General features: G+C 47.6%; 1 long non-coding RNA gene across 1 annotated transcript in view; it reads left to right on the top strand.

Annotated features, from left to right (window-relative positions):
• Positions 1-20,986, top strand: part of LOC135057931 (uncharacterized) — a 243,361-nt gene that overhangs the window by 120,490 nt on the left and 101,885 nt on the right. The window contains exon 3 of the long non-coding RNA XR_010244469.1: positions 11,347-11,405. This is a non-coding gene — a long non-coding RNA (uncharacterized LOC135057931). The remainder of the gene's footprint in view (positions 1-11,346; positions 11,406-20,986) is intronic.

Genomic DNA, 20,986 nt, shown 5'->3' with positions numbered 1-20,986 from the left:
CATAGACCTAATTGCTATAGTAATACTGCAACACAACTAATCATATGTGTTGACTAACCAAAACAATATTGTTTGTCATGTGTGTCAATTTCCAAACAATATAGTTTATTAATTGTTAATCAATCAATACCCACTGTGGGTATGCCACTACCATTAAACTCGTTGTGAACTTCACACATGTGGCTACACCCCAAAAAAAATTTTTTATCTCCCTTAATACCTGAAAATGTTAAGAAAATGTTTTCAGAGAATTATCGTCTCAGCATACATAAACAATACAAATCAGCAGTCAGCATTAGGTGACAAGTTTTGCCCCTTCAATATCATAATCACGATATTCCTATTGCTAGACAATGATAATCATTATAAGAGAGGAAAACACCTAGTCCCAGTTTGTCAAAAATTAAGAATTAATATTGACCATTGCAGATAACCACTCTATAAAATTATTATTGACCAGCATGCAAAGAATCGCAGGAAAAATGCTCCTTAACCCCTGAAGGTACTGCTGCCGCGGGAGCTCCGCCAGCGGCCTGCGAGGTGTGCATTTTAATGGACAAATCATTAAATTGTCGAGTCAGGACCTGCACCTGATCGACCACCTGTTGCAAAGTATTTTGAGGGGTATGCTCCATATTCCCACAAAATTTCAACAGGAGTATTAGGCTGCTGAATATGTTATGCACACCAGTGCCAGCAGGAATATACTGGTGTCTGAACGGTGAGGGATGCAAAACAAATGAACTCACAGACAGACTGGGGAATATGACATTACATACACAGAAGGTGATAGGGTAACAAAATAAACACAAAGTGAACAGAGAAGCCCAAAGGCTAAGAAACTGGGTGTCGCCCTAGTATTAGGAATGCTCAGATGGAAAGAAGCGAGATGTAGTGATTTAATACGTAGAGAACCTGAAATGCTGTTGCTAAGGGCAACAGCAAAACCCTAAAGGGTTACCAACGGGTGTGGCAGTAAACTCCTTGGTCAGAGATGGAATAATAGACACAAGGAGAGTCTCCACAATCCTAGTCCTCACTTGCAGTGCACTGGTTCAGCTTACTGCCACTAAACAGACACCTGAACACCTTGCACAGTGAGAAAGGATTTTGGCAGGCAAGTCTGAGAATACAGCCACAAACTTGCTAGGTTCACAGAGTAGCAAAAGAACCCCAGCAGGTTAAACGACTGACTCCAGTCTTACTGCTAGGTCTGGATTGGCAGAGTGTAATACCAAATCCCAAGGCCTATTTGCAGTAAGCAACAAACAAATACAAAGTTTACACAGTACTAGCTAGCTTTCAGGAACTGACTAACCAACAAAGATTCAGCAGCATCTGCCTAACCTGAGAAGAGGGTTTATATAGCAGGTGCTGTCCACGCCCCACTCAGACCTCACAGACTGTAAGCACAAAAACCAGCACCGGATCCCCTGCCGTGCACAGAGCCTGTAACCACTGCACAGCAAAAGACCCGAACCGGAGTATCAGCTACGCTCAGGTTACTCCGCTAGCACTTGTCTCCCGGTTGCCATGACGACGTGGCAGCACAGAGCAGGAGACCCTAACAGTACCCCCCCTCTGACGAGGGGTCAAAGAACCCCTACCACCGGGTTTATCGGGGAACTGCGAGAAGAAAGAGCGTAACAGTCTGGGGGCATGAAGATCACAACTGCGCACCCACGACCGCTCCTCCGGGCCATACCCCTTCCAGTGCACCAAAAATGACAGCCGACCCCGAACCATCTTGGAGTCAAGAATCCTTTCAACAACAAACTCCCTCTGGCCACGTATCAGAAGAGGGGAAGGTCTTCCACTGGAAGAAGGATTACTAATCGCCCGTTTTAAAAGGGAACAATGAAATGTTTTATTGATACCCAAAGAACGGGGTAGATCTAACTGAAATGCCACCGGATTGATAACCCTAGTGATCTTATAAGGACCGATGAACCGGAGGCCTAACTTATGAGATGGCTGTCTCAACTTCAAATTCTTGGTAGACAACCAGACGAAGTCTCCTAATTTGAAGCTGCAGGGTCTTTTCCGCTTATCAAAAACCCTTTTGGTCACTAATGACACAGACACAAGGGCTTTCTTCACTTTCCTCCAAATACCTCTAAGGACCGAAACCACAGAGGAACCACCAGGCGTGGAGTCCAGGGGGTCAAAAGAATTGGCCTTAGGATGATGCCCATACACACAAAGGAAGGGAGAGATCCCTGTAGCAGAGTGAGCCGCGTTGTTATAGGCAAACTCCGCCATGGACAGATGAGCAACCCAGTCAGTCTGACACTTGGAGACATAACACCTGAGGAACTGCTCCAAGGACTGGTTCACACTTTCAGTCTGCCCATTAGACTGCGGATGGTAGCCTGACGACAAGCTGACAGAAATCTGGAGATCGGAACAAAATGCCCTCCAGAATTTGGCCACAAACTGGGATCCGCGGTCAGAGACCACATCAAGTGGCAACCCGTGGAGGCGCACAACATGCAGCATAAATAATTCAGACAGGCGTCTGGCCGATGGCAGCCCAACCAATGGAACGAAGTGCGCCATCTTCGAAAACCTGTCAACGACAACCCAGATGGCTGTCATCCCCGAGGATTTGGGCAAGTCCACCACAAAATCCATAGAAATGTGGGTCCATGGCTTAGATGGAATAGAGAGTGGATGTAATGGGCCAACAGGAATCCCTCTAGGAGTCTTATTTCGGGCACAGATGTCACATGCCCGAACCCACTGATCCACATCCCTAGCCACCGAGGGCCACCACACCGCCCTAGATAGCAACTCCCGAGTTCTGGCAATACCCGGGTGATCTGCCGACTTCTTGGCATGGAATTCCAGGAACACTCGCTGTCTTAACCTAGGAGGCACAAACAAAAGACCTACCGGAAGGTCTGGAGGAGCCTGCTCCTGTGCTCTAAGGACTAATGACAAGAGGTCCTGGGTAATGCCCACTTTAATACATGATGAGGACACAATGGGCAATGGCTCCTCGGTGGTCTCCTGGATTGGAGCAAAACTCTGCGAGAGCGCATCAGCCTTGATGTTTTTTGACCCAGGGCGATATGTTATCAAAAAATTAAAGCGAGCAAAAAACAAAGCCCATCGTGCCTGCCTGGCATTGAGGCGCTTCGCTGACTCTAAATATGCCAAATTCTTATGGTCGGTGAGAATTGAGACCACAAACTTAGCCCCCTCAAACCAGTGTCTCCACTCCTCGAGTGCATCCTTAATAGCCAACAATTCCCGGTTACCCATGTCATAATTCATCTCGGCAGGCGAAAATTTACGGGAAAAGTAAGCACAGGGATGAAGGCGATTATCAGACACCCCTATCTGAGAGAGCACTGCCCCAATACCCATCTCAGAGGCATCCACCTCCACCACAAAATGACGCTCTGGATCTGGGTGTCGCAGCACCTTGGCCGAGACAAATGCCCTTTTGAGATGGGCAAAAGCCGCTTTGGCCTCACAAGACCAGTGAGCAACATCCGCCCCTTTCTTAGTGGGCGCCACTATAGACGAAAATCCAGCGATAAATCGTCTATAAAAATTCGCAAGGCCCAGAAAACGCTGAAGCGCCTTCAAACTAGTGGGCTGCACCCAATCCAGGACTGCCTGTACCTTGGAACCCTCCATTAGGAAACCTTCTGGGGAGATAATATATCCTAGAAATGCAATTTGCTGAACTTCAAATTCGCACTTCTCCAGCTTTGCCCCAAGCCGGTGGTCTCTGAGTTTCTGGAGGACTAAGCGTACATGCTTCCGATGTTCCTCCAGGGAATGGGAGAAGATTAGGATGTCATCTAAGTATACAACTAAGAATCTATCCAAATATTCCCTGAGCACATCGTTCATGAAGTCCTGGAAGACTGCCGTGGCATTACAGAGCCCAAAAGGCATCACCAAATATTCATAATGCCCTGAGTGGGTATTAAAGGCAGTCTTCCATTCATCCCCCTCTCTTATTCGGATTAGATTGTACGCACCGCGTAGGTCAATCTTAGAAAAAATGGTGGCAGTACGAAGCTGGTCAAACAAGACCGAAATGAGAGGCAGTGGGTATGAGTTTTTAATCGTGATACGGTTCAATTCCCTGAAGTCGATGCAGGGTCGCAACGAACCGTCCGTTTTACCCACGAAGAAGAACCCCGACCCAACTGGAGACTGTGAAGGTCTGATAAATCCCTTAGCCAAGTTCTCCTGAATGTACTCTGCCATAGCCTGAGTCTCAGGATGTGACAGGGAGTACAACCTGCTCTTGGGAAGCTTAGCATTCGGCAACAAATCAATGGCACAGTCATAGGGGCGATGGGGAGGTAGTACCTCTGCAACTCTTTTGGAGAACACGTCCGCAAAATCTGCATAACATCCTGGCAATCCTGGCAAACTTAGCTGCGAAAGCCTGACTGGAAGGCTCAAGCAACTCCTGAAACAATCAGTACCCCAACTAAGAATCTCCCCAGAGACCCAGTCAAATTGAGGATTGTGGGCCCTTAACCAGGGTAACCCCAACACCAATGGGGCAAAAGTACAGACAGTCACATAAAAGGACAATTTTTCAGAGTGTGTGGCTCCAATAAACAAAGAAATCTGGCTAGTGCAAGAGGTAATTTTACCCTGGGATAATGGTTCCCCGTTTAACCCACAAATCTCAATTTCCGATGCCAAGGGTACTAAGGGAACAGAGTGTTTCAGGGCGAATTGGCGGTCCATAAAAACCCCGTCGGCCCCACTGTCCACAAAGGCCTCAGTCTTGACAGTTTGACCGAGGATCTTCAAGGTCACCGGAATGATAAAAGTCTTCTTGGGAAATTCTGACTTCTGACCTGACAGGATATTTCCCATCACCCTCAGGCCCTGAAGTTTTCCGGCTTTTCTGGGCATGATACTACCACATGACCTTTATTCCCACAGTACAAACATAACCCCTGCTGTCTCCTCCACGTCTTCTCACGCGAGGAGAGGCGGGTAGCCCCAATCTGCATAGGCTCCTCGGAAAATTCCTCAGAGTCTGAGGTTCCCTTGGGAAAGAAGGAAACCTCGGTCTCCATTTCAAGCCTGGACTCTCTCAGCCATCTATCCACCCGAATGGATAACTGCATGAGCTGATCCAAGCTATCAGGCAAGGGATATTGTACCAGTTGGTCTTTTAACTGGTTAGAAAGACCTCTTCGGTACTGGTGTCTCAGGGCTGGGTCATTCCACTGGGTATCATGGGCCAACCTCCGAAACTCCGTACAATAAACCTCAACTGGCCTTCGCCCTTGCTTAAGGATCGAAATCTGAGCCTCGGCTGAGGCCGTCTTGTCAGGGTCATCATACAACATGCCCAGTGCCGTAAAAAAAGCATCAACACTTTTAAGCGACGGACAGTCAGGCTGCAACCCATATGCCCAGACCTGTGGGTCTCCTTGTAGCAAGGAAATCACTATGCCCACCCACTGAATCTCCGACCCAGAAGACTGAGGCCTAAGCTGGAAATATAGCTTGCAGCTCTCCTTGAAACAAAAGAGCTGCGAGCGATCTCCAGAAAAACGATCCGGGAGATTTACTTTCGGCTCCTTAACCCCTGAAGGTACTGCTGCCGCGGGAGCTCCGCCAGCGGCCTGCGAGGTGTGCATTTTAATGGACAAATTATTAAATTGTCGAGTCAGGACCTGCACCTGATCGACCACCTGTTGCAAAGTATTTTGAGGGGTATGCTCCATATTCCCACAAAATTTCAACAGGAGTATTAGGCTGCTGAATATGTTATGCACACCAGTGCCAGCAGGAATATACTGGTGTCTGAACGGTGAGGGATGCAAAACAAATGAACTCACAGACAGACTGGGGAATATGACATTACATACACAGAAGGTGATAGGGTAACAAAATAAACACAAAGTGAACAGAGAAGCCCAAAGGCTAAGAAACTGGGTGTCGCCCTAGTATTAGGAATGCTCAGATGGAAAGAAGCGAGATGTAGTGATTTAATACGTAGAGAACCTGAAATGCTGTTGCTAAGGGCAACAGCAAAACCCTAAAGGGTTACCAACGGGTGTGGCAGTAAACTCCTTGGTCAGAGATGGAATAATAGACACAAGGAGAGTCTCCACAATCCTAGTCCTCACTTGCAGTGCACTGGTTCAGCTTACTGCCACTAAACTGACACCTGAACACCTTGCACAGTGAGAAAGGATTTTGGCAGGCAAGTCTGAGAATACAGCCGCAAACTTGCTAGGTTCACAGAGTAGCAAAAGAACCCCAGCAGGTTAAACGACTGACTCCAGTCTTACTGCTAGGTCTGGATTGGCAGAGTGTAATACCAAATCCCAAGGCCTATTTGCAGTAAGCAACAAACAAATACAAAGTTTACACAGTACTAGCTAGCTTTCAGGAACTGACTAACCAACAAAGATTCAGCAGCATCTGCCTAACCTGAGAAGAGGGTTTATATAGCAGGTGCTGTCCACGCCCCACTCAGACCTCACAGACTGTAAGCACAAAAACCAGCACCGGATCCCCTGCCGTGCACAGAGCCTGTAACCACTGCACAGCAAAAGACCCGAACCGGAGTATCAGCTACGCTCAGGTTACTCCGCTAGCACTTGTCTCCCGGTTGCCATGACGACGTGGCAGCACAGAGCAGGAGACCCTAACATGTGGATCTGAGTCCTCAATCAGTGCTCTGGACCATAGAGTAGCTACCAGGAAGAAGAGACAGAATCCTTACCATGAGGTGGGAGAATGTGTGCTTAAAAAATAAATTTCTTTCTCCCACTGGTTCTATTATTTTTGTGTATTTCTTTATTTATTTCTTTATTTATTTTGGTATGTTTAACCTTTCCTAACCATTTTTTTTATATTACTTAAATATGTGTGATACAGCCTATACTTGAGACCATCTAGTGTTAAATAACAATCCTGTATGCCATACAGAATCCAGTGTATACATAGACCAGTGTTTACATTAATGTCCAGAGACAATACTAGGTTCTTCTGCTACTCTCGCACTTGCTACAATGTTTCACAGAGTGGGAGATTGTGGACTGCATTTGGAAACCCCCCTCTAGAAATCCTGCGTTTGCCAATGAGAACCTATACTCTATGGTCAATTCATTCTCCAGGCTGTATATAATTCCACTAGGAAAAGCAAAGTGGCTCTATTCTCCTTGTTAACTTACTCCACAAATGTCAAATATTTTGGAAATTAATATTGCTAAAAAGTTCTTCTAGTACAATAAAATTTATATTTTTATATTTTACTGATTTAGGTGATTGCTCCCCTAGAGCTGGTTTTAATGAACAGTCCCCATTTGTATCAACCAAAATCTTCAACCCAAAATATGTTTTCTTCTTTTAAACTCCTGGAGAATTGACAGTAAATTAACAGGGCACATACTGTAGGTTTCCCTACTTCTTTTACCTTATTTAAGACCAGAAAGGAAATATGAGATGGACTTCAGGTCACTTGATGTTCATCTTCCATTCTCAATTATTGGAGCCCTATTCTAGAAGCAAAACTCTTTATCGAGAGGTTCCTGTGCAGTGCTTCCAGATCTCATTAAGATTATATTACAGATTTTTGCAGCTGTGTTAAAAACATGCCTGCAATGACTCCTTAGAAAAGTAATACTGTCCAAAACAGCTTTTGCCAAATGACTCCAAAATCCCTTACACCATGAACAAATTACTATACTAGACAAACAGCATTGCGTGGACATATGTGAAAATGGAAAATATGGTCTTAAACTCAATGGCTTACATATTCATTTTTATTCTGTTTCTCCAAACCATGTTCAGAGGAGTGGGTTGTGGGATAAGCTGCAACTATAAACATAAAGGAATCAGTTGAAAAGAAGGAAGAAAGGCACAAGCATTCATGGGGTTAGTTATAACATTTCCATATGTATCGCACTCATGCAATAAACAGTTAATTTTTTAATCTTAACTGTCTTCCACCACTTTCAACTTCCTCCTCTGCTCACTCCCTCCTCACCTCCCCTCTCACTGCCCTTGACTTTGCCACGTACATCTAATATTGACTACATACATCTAGACTTCACATTCCACCAGGCACTCAGCACCCCTCTACCCCCCACCCCACCACACACACACACACACACACACACACACACACACACACACACTTTCCCAGACCACCCCTTCCCATCCTTCTTGCCAACTATGACATATTTCTCCCTTGTATCTCAAGATGAAGTAATGGCCCTCATCTGGTCCTCTCACCTTCCTACTTCCCCATTGACCCGATCCCCTCCCACCTCCTCCCCTGCCTCTCTCCTGTTGCCTGTGCACATCTCCAGAGGCGGAACTACCGCCAGTGCAACCGCCACTATCCAGGGGCCCAAAGCATGCAATGAGTCAAACTGACTCATTACATGCCGCTGTGTGCTGCGGGCAACTGCTGCCCGCAGCACACAACCGCCCGCAGTGCACAGGAGAGGAGCGCAGCGGTCACAGGGGTAAGGAGAAGGAGGGAGGTGGAGGAGGTAGCCACAGCAGCGCTTTGTTACTGGTTGAGGCTCTGCTGCTGCTGTCCCTCTGCTTCACTATAGGCTGTCTTCCGCCGCTGTGAAGCGCATCCCAGCCATTCACAGCGGCGGAGAACAGCCTATAGTGAAGCAGAGGGACAGCAGCAGCGCCTCCACTAATAACACAGCGCTGCTGTGGCTCCCTCCTCCACCTCCCTCCTCCACCTCCCTCCTCCTCCTTCTCTCCTGCCCGGGAATCGTGATCCATCTCTGCCAGAAGCTGCACCGATGGGGCCTGAGCCAGCGTAGAGGGTAAGTATAATTCTTTCTTTCTTTCTTGCTTTCTTTTTTTCTCTTTCTTCATGTGCAAAAAGGGGGACTGTCTGCCGTGATGTGTAAAGAGGGGGAATCTGCCTGCCGCAATGTGTAAAAAGGGGAATCTGCCTGCCGCAATGTGTAAAAAGGGGGAATCTGCCTGACGTAATGTGTAAAAAGGGGGAATCTGCCTGACGTAATGTGTAAAAAGGGGGAATCTGCCTGACGTGATGTGTAAAAAGAGGGAATCTGCCTGCCGTGATGTGTAAAAAAGGGACGCTGTCTGCCGCAATGTGTAAAAAGGGGGAATCTGCCTGCCGTAATGTGTAAAAAGGGGGACGCTGTCTGCCATAATGTGTAAAAAGGGGACGCTGTCTGCCGTTATGTGTAAAAAGGGCACGCTGTCTGCCGTTATGTGTAAAAAGTGTACACTGTCTGCCGCTATGTGTAACAAGGGCACGCTGTCTGCCGTTATGTGTAAAAAGGGGACGCTGTCTGCCGTTATGTGTAAAAAGTGCACGCTGTCTGCCGCTATGTGTAAAAAGGGCACGCTGTCTGCCGTAATGTGTAAAAAGGGGACGCTGTCTGCCGTAATGTGTCAAAAGAGGAATCTGTCCGCCGTAAGGTGTAAAAGGGTCTCTACCTGGTGTAGTGGTGCTACTGTGCAGCGTAATTTGAATAATGGAGACTACTGTGCACCGTTTTATGAATTGGTATTATTTTGTGGCCACACCCCTTCCCCACGAAGCCACGCCACTATGTATTTTTGCGCGCGCCTACGGCGTGCACTGCCCCTGTTTTGCATGCAGGGGTGGGGCTCCGATGCCTTTTCTTGCACACAGTGCTAAAATGTCTAGTTACGGCACTGCTGCTAGGTATCCATTTCTGAAGATGCCTGTTTTGTAGGAATATTAACAAGGTCATCTTTATAGAACAGCAGTTCAGCCAGATTCATGTCCCCTGTGTCACTTTCTGGCACTTGCATCTCTCAGCCACACCATCATCTCCCCCCCCCACATCTCTCAGCACACCATATCCCCCTGCATCATCTCTTAGCACACCAGCATCTCCCCCTGCATCGTCTCTTAACACAATCACACACACCCCGCGTCTTCACTCAGTACACCATAATCTCTCTCCTGCGTCTCTCAGCACACCATCATCTCCCCCTGCGTCATCTCTCAGCACACCAGCATCTCCCCCTGCATCGTCTCTTAGCACAATCACACACACCCCGCGTCTTCACTCAGTACACCATAATCTCTCTCCTGCATCTCAGCACACCATCATCTCCCCCTGCGTCATCTCTCAGCACACCATCATCTTCCCTTGCATTTTCTCTCAGCACACCATCACCTCCCCTTGCATCTTCACTCAGCACACCATCATCTCCCCCTGCGTCTCTCAGCACACCATCATCTCCCCCTGCGTCATCTCTCAGCACACTAGCATCTCCCCCTGCATCGTCTCTTAGCACAGTCACCCCCCCCCCCCGCATCTTCACTCAGCACACCATAATCTCCCTCCTGCGTCTTTTCTCAGCACACCATCATCTCCCGCTGCTTCATCTCTCAGCACACCATCATTTCCCCTTCCGTCTTCTCTCAGCACACCAGCATCTCCCCCTGCATCGTCTCTTAGCACAATCTCCCCCAACGTCTTCACTCAGCACACCATAATCTTCCTCCTGCATCTTTTCTCAGCACACCATCATCTCCCTCCTGCATCATCTCTCAGCACACCATCATCTCCCCTTGCATCTTCTCTCAGCACACCATCACTTTCCCCTGTGTCTTCTCAGCACGTCATCATCTCCCCCTCAGTCTTCTCTCAGCACACCATCAATTCTCCCTGCGTCGTCTCTCAGCACACCATCACCTCCCACTGTGTCTTCTTATGTTCCACCTGTGTTTCTCACCATCCCCATCACTCTGTGTCAAACACTCGCCCCTACTACATTCTGTGTCTCCCACCATTCATACTATGGGGTCAATCCAATCAGCCGCAAAAGTTGCAAAAAGCTGTTGCCGCAGTGTTTAAACGCTGGCAACAGCACCCATTCGTGCACCCTTCGTGGCATGCAGTTTGCCTGAATTTTCACCAAATTGCTCGCTGCCCCATACACTTTTCTGCTAGTTCAGGCCACTGTAAAGTATGGCCGCTGTCGCGATGATACACTCCCGCAAAATCATCACATTTAATTGGCTTGACTGCTATGTCTCTCTGTGTGTCTCCCCCTCCTCCATTCTATGTCTCTCTGTGTGTCTCACCCCCCATCCATTCTATGTCTCTCTGTGTGTGTGTCCCACGTCTAAGCTTCTCTGTGTGTCTCCCCCCCCCACACACACATACGCTTCTGTGGGTACCATGCCCTGGCCAGCAGCGTCCCCTCTGCTGGGCCTGCCACGGCACCAGAGCTCTTTCCCTGCTCGCCCTGCCCTAGTTACGCCTCTGACTCCTACACTGCTTTTCCTTCTTGCACCCCCTTTCTTCATCTGCTTGATTCTTCTCCATCCCTTACCTTCCTCTTCCTTTTCTGCTGAAGGTGATGGAGTCCTGCTGGCTGACAATCAGAAGTGATGTGGAGGAACCTGAGGATGTCAGGTAAGACAATCTTCTGTTTTAAATTATTTTCTTCTCTATAACGCTGCTGTCGCTTCCCTATGTGAATAGCGCAAGTGTTGTGGTATTACTTGTATCGCCACAACACCTGTTCTTTCAACATATTAAAATCATTTAAACAATACTTTTACCTTGAAGAAAGCACTTTCAATGTATAAAGGTTTTAAATTGCTTTGTTCCATGCTTTGTATGGACTGAAAGCCTAAAGACTCCTACAGCTTTAGGCCACTATCACCCCTGGCAACCCACCATTTATATATATTTATATAGCAAGAGAGAGATGGATTATATTTTTGCACTCTTTGCCTTTATGTTTAGTTTATGTGAGTTTTTTTAATTTGTACATTTATTTATAGGGATGGGAAAGTAAGTGTGTGTGTGTGTGTGTGTGTGTGTGTGTGTGTGTGTGTGTGTGTGTGAGTGTGTGTGTGTGTGTGTGTGTGTGTGTGGTGGGGGGGGCGCAGACCTGTAACTTGCCTAGGGCCTCATGAAGTGTTAATTTGGCTCTGGGCAGGGCTGGGATATGTGTCAAAGAGATTTTATTGGGGCAGGGCTGGGTAAATACAGTATATGTGTGAGAAGCAGGTGGCTGGGGCAGGGCTGGGGTATATGTTTGTGAGAGGGATGTGGCTGGGGTAGAGCTGGGGAATATGTGTGAGTGGAACATCAGACAGCAGCTGTCCAGACCGGCGGAGCTGCTGGTGCACATGCTGCTGGGGACCTCACACATGGAACTGGACCAGCTGGAAAGCAGCTCCACAGCCCGGCTGTGGATGCTACAGAGAGCAGCTCTGGCAGGGAGAGTGACAGGGAGGATGTGACTAGGAGTTCGTCGGAGGACTGCCCAGGGTGAGTGTCTGTGGTTCTACCTGCAATGCCCCCTGTGTGCGTAGGAAGCACTACCCATATAAATACTTTGTCAGAGGACTCATTTTGTTTAGGACAGTGTCACATACTGGAAAAGTCTCAATGCCATATCACATATATTTGCAATTTCTTTTTTACTTTAAACAGGGCTGCCATCAGAATGATGTGGCCCCGGGACTGACAAATTAGGCAGGCCCTCCCCACCACCACACATACCTTCCCACAGCGGCTATACACTGCCCCATAGACACACACACACTCGGCAGCTCCTGATTGGCTGCCGGTCCGCAAGCTCCGATTGGCATATGGCTGGCTCTACAGTCATAATGCCACTGCGGCTCTGTCCCTCCGTGACTGCCTGCCGGTGCGCAAGCTGGCCTGATTTAACCATCTGTGCTGAGCCACAGCTATACCTAAAACCTGGACCGTTTGGGTGCCTTGGGGACCGCGTTTGAGAACCTCTAGTATATATGCATTTTCAGCTTTATTAAAGACAAAACAAGAAACAAAACCGTCCATACTGTACAATCAAGCACTGATCCTCAGCCTCTAACATCTATTAGACATGACGCTTGTTTATAAAAACATTAGTTTGTATTGAAGAAGGGGATAAGAACGGGTGGTGTCCGGATTTGCCACACCCTGACTTGCTCAATCCAGCCACATCGTTCCAATGTTATTTATCCTTTCGTGTAAACATATACACTGAGAGATAATCTTTTTGCAAAAAAAAAAATGTTTACCCAATTCAAGGCATTCTACTAATCATCTAAACTATTTATGTAATGTATTTATTTTCATTCTCTGCTCGTCTCATTTTACATTAGGATTTCAGAAATTCAGCTTATTTATTTAATTGTAAATATTATGGTGTATTTGCACAAATTAACAGAAAAAAGGGTTTGACCAAATAACATTGAGTAAAATAAAGTACTGTTATTCCAAACAGTGTGTGTATACACTACAGCCCCCATTTATGGGAGGCTTCTGTGGTGCTAATGTGTGAGTACTTTATTACTTTTAGAATCATTTACAAAATGCAGATTCACCCATTTATGGGGGTAATTCCGAGTTGATAGCTCTCTGCCGATTTTTGCAGAGCAGCGATCAGGTAAAAAAACGGCAAAACTGCGCATGCGTACGGGCAGCAGTGCGCACGCGCTACTTACTTTCACACAAAACTATGCAGTTTTACACAAGGTCTAGCGACTCTTTTCCGTCGCTCTGTTGATCGGAGAGTGATTGACAGGAAGTGGGTGTTTCTGGGTGGTAACTGACCGTTTTCCGGGAGTGTGCTAAAAAACGCAGGCGTGTCAGGTGAAAACGCAGGAGTGCCTGGGGAAACGGGGGAGTGGCTGACCAAACGCAGGGCGTGTTTGTGACGTCAAAGCAGGAAACAAACAGTCTGAAGTGATTGCAAGGTAGGAGTAGGTCTGCAGCCACTCTGAAACTGCTTGAAAAAAAATCAGCACTGTTCTGCTAACCTTTCGGTCGCACTTCTGCTAAGCTAAGATACACTCCCAGAGGGCGGCGGCTTAGTGTTTTCACGACTGCTAAAAACTGCTAGCGAGCGATCAACTCGGAATGAGGGCATATATATGCACAACTGTGACAGTTTTTATGATTTACGTTAAATACGGTATCTGGACTCTAGGTCGACAGCACTTAGGTCGACATCCATTAGGACGATGCCTATTGGTCGACAGTGACTAGGCCGACAACAAAAGTAGGTCAACACGGGCATTAAGTCGACATGAAAAAAGTTGACATGGAAAAAGTTCAACATGAGTTTTTCACTTTTTTTATTTTTGAACTTTTCATACTTTACGATCCACGTGGACAACGATTGAGAACGGTAACCTTGCCCGTCGCTCGCCATGCAAGGGGACACGGTGCACTTAGTGGGGTTCCAGGTCACATTGCGAAGAAAATGACACAAAACCCCCCCATAAAAAAACTCATGTCAACCTTTTTCCATGTCGACCTTGTTCATGTCGACCTAATGGCCGTGCTGACCTATTTCTGGTGTCGACTTAGTCACTGTCAACAAATATGCGTCGACCTAATGTCTGTCGATCTAGACACTGTCGACCCTGAGTCCCATACCCCTAAGAACAACTTATCATACTGTAGCTCTCCCCTTTTTCCCCCCAAAGTAACATACATTATTTCCCCCCACCTATAGCTTTTAGTGACTAAAATAAAAACAAGGTATTCCCTACAATGCTAAAAGATAACATTTTCAAAGGAAAATTAATACCCTAAATGGATAACTGATACAGTCATACTTGACTTGAGCATCAACATTTTCAAAACTTACCTGATCCCCACAACAGAGGGTACTGTAGGAACACAAATCACTGACTTTCCCATTCCTTCAACCACCCCATAGGAGCCCTTCCCTTGGATACTCCATGGTACAAGAAGCCATTTGCTGTATAAGAAGTTAAGAACTTCACAAACCATCGTTTGGCAGTAACACAAATTAGAGCAATGATATTCCAAGCACCGACAGTCTTCCTATCTAATTCCATACCAGGGCCACATATAGGGGTTGCATACCTCCCAAATGTCCCGATTCCAGTGGGACAGTCCCGCTATTCGGACACTGTCCTGCTGTCCCTCCCACGGTCAGCAGTGTCCCGCGGGCGGGGGGAGGGGGGGGGGCAGTTGGGGAAGGCTTTGATCACCCGCTGCACTGCTCTGCAAAGCAGCCTGTGACCACTGAATACATTCTGTGCGCATGCAAACGGCATGTATTCAGTGGTAGGAGGGGAGCTGGGGGCTGCCCAGCTGCTCGGGGAGCGCTGGACACCCCCCCAAAAGGCTGGAAAAAGCTCAGTTTGGTAAGGCCACGCCCACTCTGACAAGGCCAAGCCCCTCATGACCGAGGCCACGCTCCCTTTTTGGATCGCTACGCGGCTTTGCCGCACGATAGTCCATACTCCACCATAGCTAAAGTTGGGAGGGATGGGGAGCAGTGCGCAGGGCCAGGTATGTGACTAAGAGTGTGTGAGTGGTGCAGTTGCACAGGGCACAGAGCCCCGGGGGTGGCACTGTCGCTGCCCCATGGCAAGTGCATGTAGCTTGCAATGTGCCTGGAATGGCACCCTGCAGCCAGCAACACTACTGCAGAGCTGCCTGGAGCATCCAAGTGACCCAGCAGCATGTGGAGTAAAGCATACCTCCCAACTGTCCCGATTTTCGCAGGACAATCCCGTTTTTTTGGGGACTGTCCCACCCGCGGGCCGCAGTGTCCCGCAGTGCGGGGGGGCACTTGGGAGGCTTAGCAGAGCAGCAGTGAATAGATGCTGTGCTTGACTTTGGATCATGGCTCTGATGCAAGGCCATGCCCCTTTCACATAGGCCACGCCCCCTTTTCGGGCCGGCGCACGCTTTGCGTGCAACAAGGTCCCACTTTGTACTTTGTAGAATTTGGGAGGTATGAGTAAAGGTCTACTTAGCAGAGTAAATAGCCCCACCCATAGTGTGACATCATGACTGTTAGATATTGGAATCTGGCTATGTCAGATTCACATTTCTGTGCATTCTGTGTTATACTTGCAGTACCATGTTTCACCACTGTTTTGTTGTTCAGTGCTATTGTGCGGCTTGCTGCAAAAGTGTGTTGCTTTATGTTCGTTTGGCAGTTAAGTTGGAAGCACCATGCTGATCAAAGCTCGTGGTCTCCATGTCTGTTTGTGTCAGTGACCACTTACACAGACACTAAAATGACATCACTGGTTTATGGAGCGGAGCCAGCTCAGGGCACACTACGGCCTTGCTATTGCACTGCGCAAGGCATAGATGCGGTCACAAAGTGAACATTAAATTTTTTCGCAAGAGGAGTCTATGCAAAGTTGCAAGTGCCCAAACCACTTGGTGAAGCAGCTGGACCAGTCCTAAGCAGTTATGTCTTCTACAGCTTCTGGTGACTGTAAATTAACCTTATGCATCTTGCGCTTAATTTGTGAGAACATGAAGAAGTCGCAGGGGGGTTATTTCTGGACTGTACAATGGATGTTTTGTGTTGCTTGAGTATACTCTGGGAAAACAACTGTTTGCATTTGTGCAGGATAATCTGACTACTGTGCCTATGGAACTTTTCTCCTGACCAACGAAAAGTAAGATTAACAATTCTTCAGCAGTGATTACTGAATTTGAAGGAATTGTTAACAATTTACTCTGGGAGATGATGGATACCTTTTCATTGTTTTCTGTATTTGAACAGCATCATTAAACCCTCTCTCTTTGGGCCGTTTTCGCACAGCATCCGATCAGGTCTGAACTGCGCCGGCGCCGCTGTGCGCCGGCGCATGCCTGTGATTGACAGGCAGAGGCGGTCACTGGGCGGCAGGAGACGGGCCGCCTGCGTTTGGCCGACGTTTTAGATGTACGGTCCGTGCATGCCTGTGTTGCCCGGACCGCACCCCTAAAACGGCGGCCAAACACGCGGGGGGCATGCTGCGGCAGCTTCGTGACGTCACACGCAGCCGCTGTGACCCAGACAGCAATGAGTAGCTCCCTGCCAGCGCGCAGGAGCTGCGCTGGTAGGGAATTACTCTTCAAGTACAAAAGCATCGCCGCAGTGCAATGCTTTTGTACTTGCGCGTCGGGGTAGGGCCTGACATGCGGGGCGGACTAACCCTGTGCTGGGCGTCCCCCCGCATGTCAGGGAAGCTGATCGTAGCTATGCTAAATTTAGCACATCTACGATCAGGTCTGAATTAGGCCCTTTTACAGGTGATTTGGGAAAGTGTGTGTTAAGATTTTTCTAATAATATGTATATACACACTACAGCAAATACTGCTAAAAATAGATGGTTGGGAATAGACTGAAAAAAATATATACACAATTTGTGTTATATGTGGAAGGGACTCATAGCTGATGCATATGGCTGTGAAAATTCTCTTTATGTACCTACCCATTTGAATTCACAAAAACACACGTGACTAAGAAGTAAGAACACGTTTTTATTCAGGCATTTGAGTAATAATGAGTCAGTGGACACTTATGGGGTAATTTACTAAGATGGGAGTTCTATTTAACATGGGATTTTGCCCATAGCAACCAATCAGATTCCATGTATTATCTTCTAGAAGGTGAAAGATAAATGAGACGTAGAATATGATTGGTTACTATGGGCAACATCCCATCTTAAATAGAACTCCCATCTTAGTAAATTTACCCCTAAGACTGCTATATATTTTATTCTTGATCATTAATAAACATTAAATTTTACATTTCTACACTTCTACAAAGTGTGCCCGCTTTTACTGTTTAGGTTTTTCCGCTGCCCCGGCAAGAGAAACCTACCACATACAAATCTGTAAACTTTGGACTCAGGTGAGCACCACCAACACGAGTGATACTGTTGAGATATAAAAAGATATGCATTCCCTATGGTTGGTCTAAAAACATGGTATTAACATTTCTGCTGCGGGGTACACTGGGCTCCACAAGGATTGGACAATGGGGTGTAGAGTAGGATCTTGATCCGAGGCACCAACAGGCTCAAAGCTTTGACTGTTCCCAGAATGTACAGCGCCGCCTCCAATATCACCCCGCCTCCCAGCACAGGAGCTCAGTTTTGTAAGTTGGTGCTGCAGTAAGCAGGCACTTAACAGAGGGGCTGCTCCAAGCAGCCCTGATAAAAGCTTTTTATGAGGTAAAAAGTGAAGACTTCAAGGGCAGCAGCAGTGGTAAATGTCTTGTGACATTCACTGCTGCAGCTCCAGCTCTCCCCAGCGGCGCTGTACACAGAGCCGGCCTTAGGCATAGGCAAACTAGGCAAATGCCTAGGGCATTTGGTATGCTTAGGGGCACCAGCAGCTTCTGCTGATTAAAATGATATGCAGCATGCCTATATTCTGTGTGACTGTGGCTGTATCTGCATACGAAATGCTACGTTGCAGTATATTCCTGGAAATCACTGTAATGTAGCATTTCGTATGCAGATACAGCCACAGTCGCACACAGAATAAAGGCATACTGCATATCATTTTAATCAGCAGAAACTGCTTGTGCATCCTAGCCACATAGTAATGCAAATAATGTGATGCATTTTCATAAACAAAAGGCACCTGACGTTAGCAGAGCTGCCAGCTGACTCATGCCAGGCATCTCATGCAGAAATAGCGGCGGTGCTAGGGGGCACCAGCCAAAATCTTGCCTAGGGCATCATATTGGTTAGGGCCGGCTCTGGCTGTACACTCCCGAGCCCTGGTTGCCGGGTACCTACAGAGGAGGCTCCGGTTTTCTTCACGTTAGACACACACGGCTGGGGCTCTATAGGATCGCGTGGCCGCGCTTCGGGAGGTGGTAAGTGGGTCCCGCTTGCGGGACCCGGTCTTTATCACGATCCGGTGCGGTCAGTGGGAGGCGGGGCACGCGCGCGGGCGGTGGACACTGTGGATACAGGCGATCCCACTAGATCACCAGGGCATGGGCGCAGGTCAGGTTTTCTCTCTAAACCAATTCTTATATCGCCCACAGTACCCGGTGGTTTTGCCAGCAGAGGGGATAAGGCTTTGACCTGAAGCCCCTCCCCCAGCCCCAGGGCGCCATTTCTAGCAAGTATTCCCACCCTCGAGCTGCATATCTGTCTTTTCCTCACTCCCTGTCAGTGTCTGCGGCGCCATTATCCCTCAGCCCACTGTTCCTGGGACTGCTTGGGCAAATCCTCCTATGTAAAGCCGCCTGGTTGTCAGCGCTGTGCCTTTACATGACACTTAAGTATTCTACCTGCCTTTTTAGACAGTGATAGTTAAGAAAGAGTGCACTTAGGGGGTAATTCCAAGTTGATCGCAGCAGGAATTCTGTTAGCAATTGGGCAAAACCATGTGCACTGCAGGGGAGGCAGATATAACATGTGCAGAGAGAGTTAGATTTGGGTGTGGCGTGTTCAATCTGCAATCTAATTTGCAGTGTAAAAATAAAGCAGCCAGTATTTACCCTGCACAGAAATAAAATAACCCACCCAAATCTAACTCTCTCTGCAAATGTTATATCTGCCTCCCCTGCAGTGCACATGGTTTTGCCCAACTGCTAAAAAATTTCCTGCTGCGATCAACTTGGAAGTACCCCCTTAGTCAGGGTTTTATAGTACAATTACCCTGTGATATACATCCAGTTCTTACTGTGTACTGTTATATCTATTGTTATATAGCTATGTAAGCTAGTCCAGTGCAGTATTATTGTCAGTAATAACCTCTGCATTGTACAAACTGTGACTTTCTGTGTGTGCATTTGATAGCTGAGTGGTGTCCATTTTGTGTCTTTCACTCAACCTGCTATCCCTATATTCCATAACCTGAGGGGGCTTGGTGCGTCAGGTTTTATCTAATATAGGATTTTCACAAAGATATACTGTATTACGTATTTTTCTCTGTGATTTAGTCACCATATCTCTCCTTTATTTCTGCTAGTGCTGACTACACTGCGCAGGGGTTTGGGTTTGGGATATTGTGCTGGTAATAATTGTACTGTGTTAACCTCATACTGCAAGTTACAGCATGTCTGTTTCTGAGGGTAACGGTTCTGGGGCTGAACACACTGCCGTTGTTGCTGAAGCCGCAGATACCTATGAGCAGGGCCGTCTTTTCGTATGGGCTCAATGGGCTCTTGCCCAAGGGCCCCATGAGTATAAGGGCCCTAGGCTGATAGCTGAGGGTCTCCTCTTTCCAGGGGTACCAGATTTTTGAAAATCGGCCCTGGGGAACTGGAGATATCCGACTTCAAAGTAGTGGTCCCCATCCAAGCCTGTTAATTGATCTTCCCAGCCAGATATCTTGGGTTCTGTCTGATTTACAGTTTCTCTGAGGGTATAATCCAAAATCTGGGACTTTCTCCTTTTGGGTACACTGGCAGCTTGTCTCTACTTTGTCCAGAACCAGAGATATCAGCCTTCCAGCATCCGGTCCCCGCTCCAGCTCCACACACCTAATATGCAGTTTCATATTTTCATTGGTGGATTGCTCTGACTCCTGAACACTGATCCCCAAGTACCCAGAACCTCCTGAAAGGTGGGACTCTCCAGTGTTTTATCACATTCAAAGCTAAGCAATCTATTTCCAGGAACTGGAGATATCTGCAGTCAAGCAATCTCCCCTCCCACCAGAAAATGATAAATATTAAGCCCACTCCACTATCCACCCCTCCCCTGCTTATTAAACACCCCCTACCCCCCTGGAATTCATGTACTATGGCTTCTTCATTTAGCCCAATGCCCCCTTCTACAGTTTAGCCCCATCTGTGCAGTAAAGGAGTAATTAGTAGAAATTACTGCTCCAGGTCCTACATGCTGAGCGGTGTTATGATTCCCGAACTCCAGACCAGAGGAGATCTTATGGCAGAGGTCTGAGTACAGGGAAGATCTGCTGGTAGTGGGAGCAGGAGAGCCTAGTAACCCCTGGTGCCCTAACTCCGTTGTCTCGCCCGTGTTATCAGAAATCCCCTGCGAGACTATGGTTGCTTGAGCCCATGGCAGCCGCGTTCGAAGGGCGGATTATGTCTGCCCAACCCCGATGCCCCCTCAGGTCTTAATGGGAGACAAAGGGAAATCCGAGACAGGGTGATAACAAGGGGCCCTCTGACTAAGCAACCAGGCCAGGGGTTACAAGCTAACTAACTTAAACCAAAGGTATGTGCGGACTAGCCGCCAGGGAAAAGGACAACCAAGGATCCACCGATCCGT

Source organism: Pseudophryne corroboree, chromosome 3 (genome assembly GCF_028390025.1).
Source record: "Pseudophryne corroboree isolate aPseCor3 chromosome 3, aPseCor3.hap2, whole genome shotgun sequence".
Taxonomy (NCBI): Eukaryota; Metazoa; Chordata; class Amphibia; order Anura; family Myobatrachidae; genus Pseudophryne; species Pseudophryne corroboree.
Note: the sequence above shows the minus strand (reverse complement) of the source record. Positions and strands in the feature narration are given on the sequence as shown.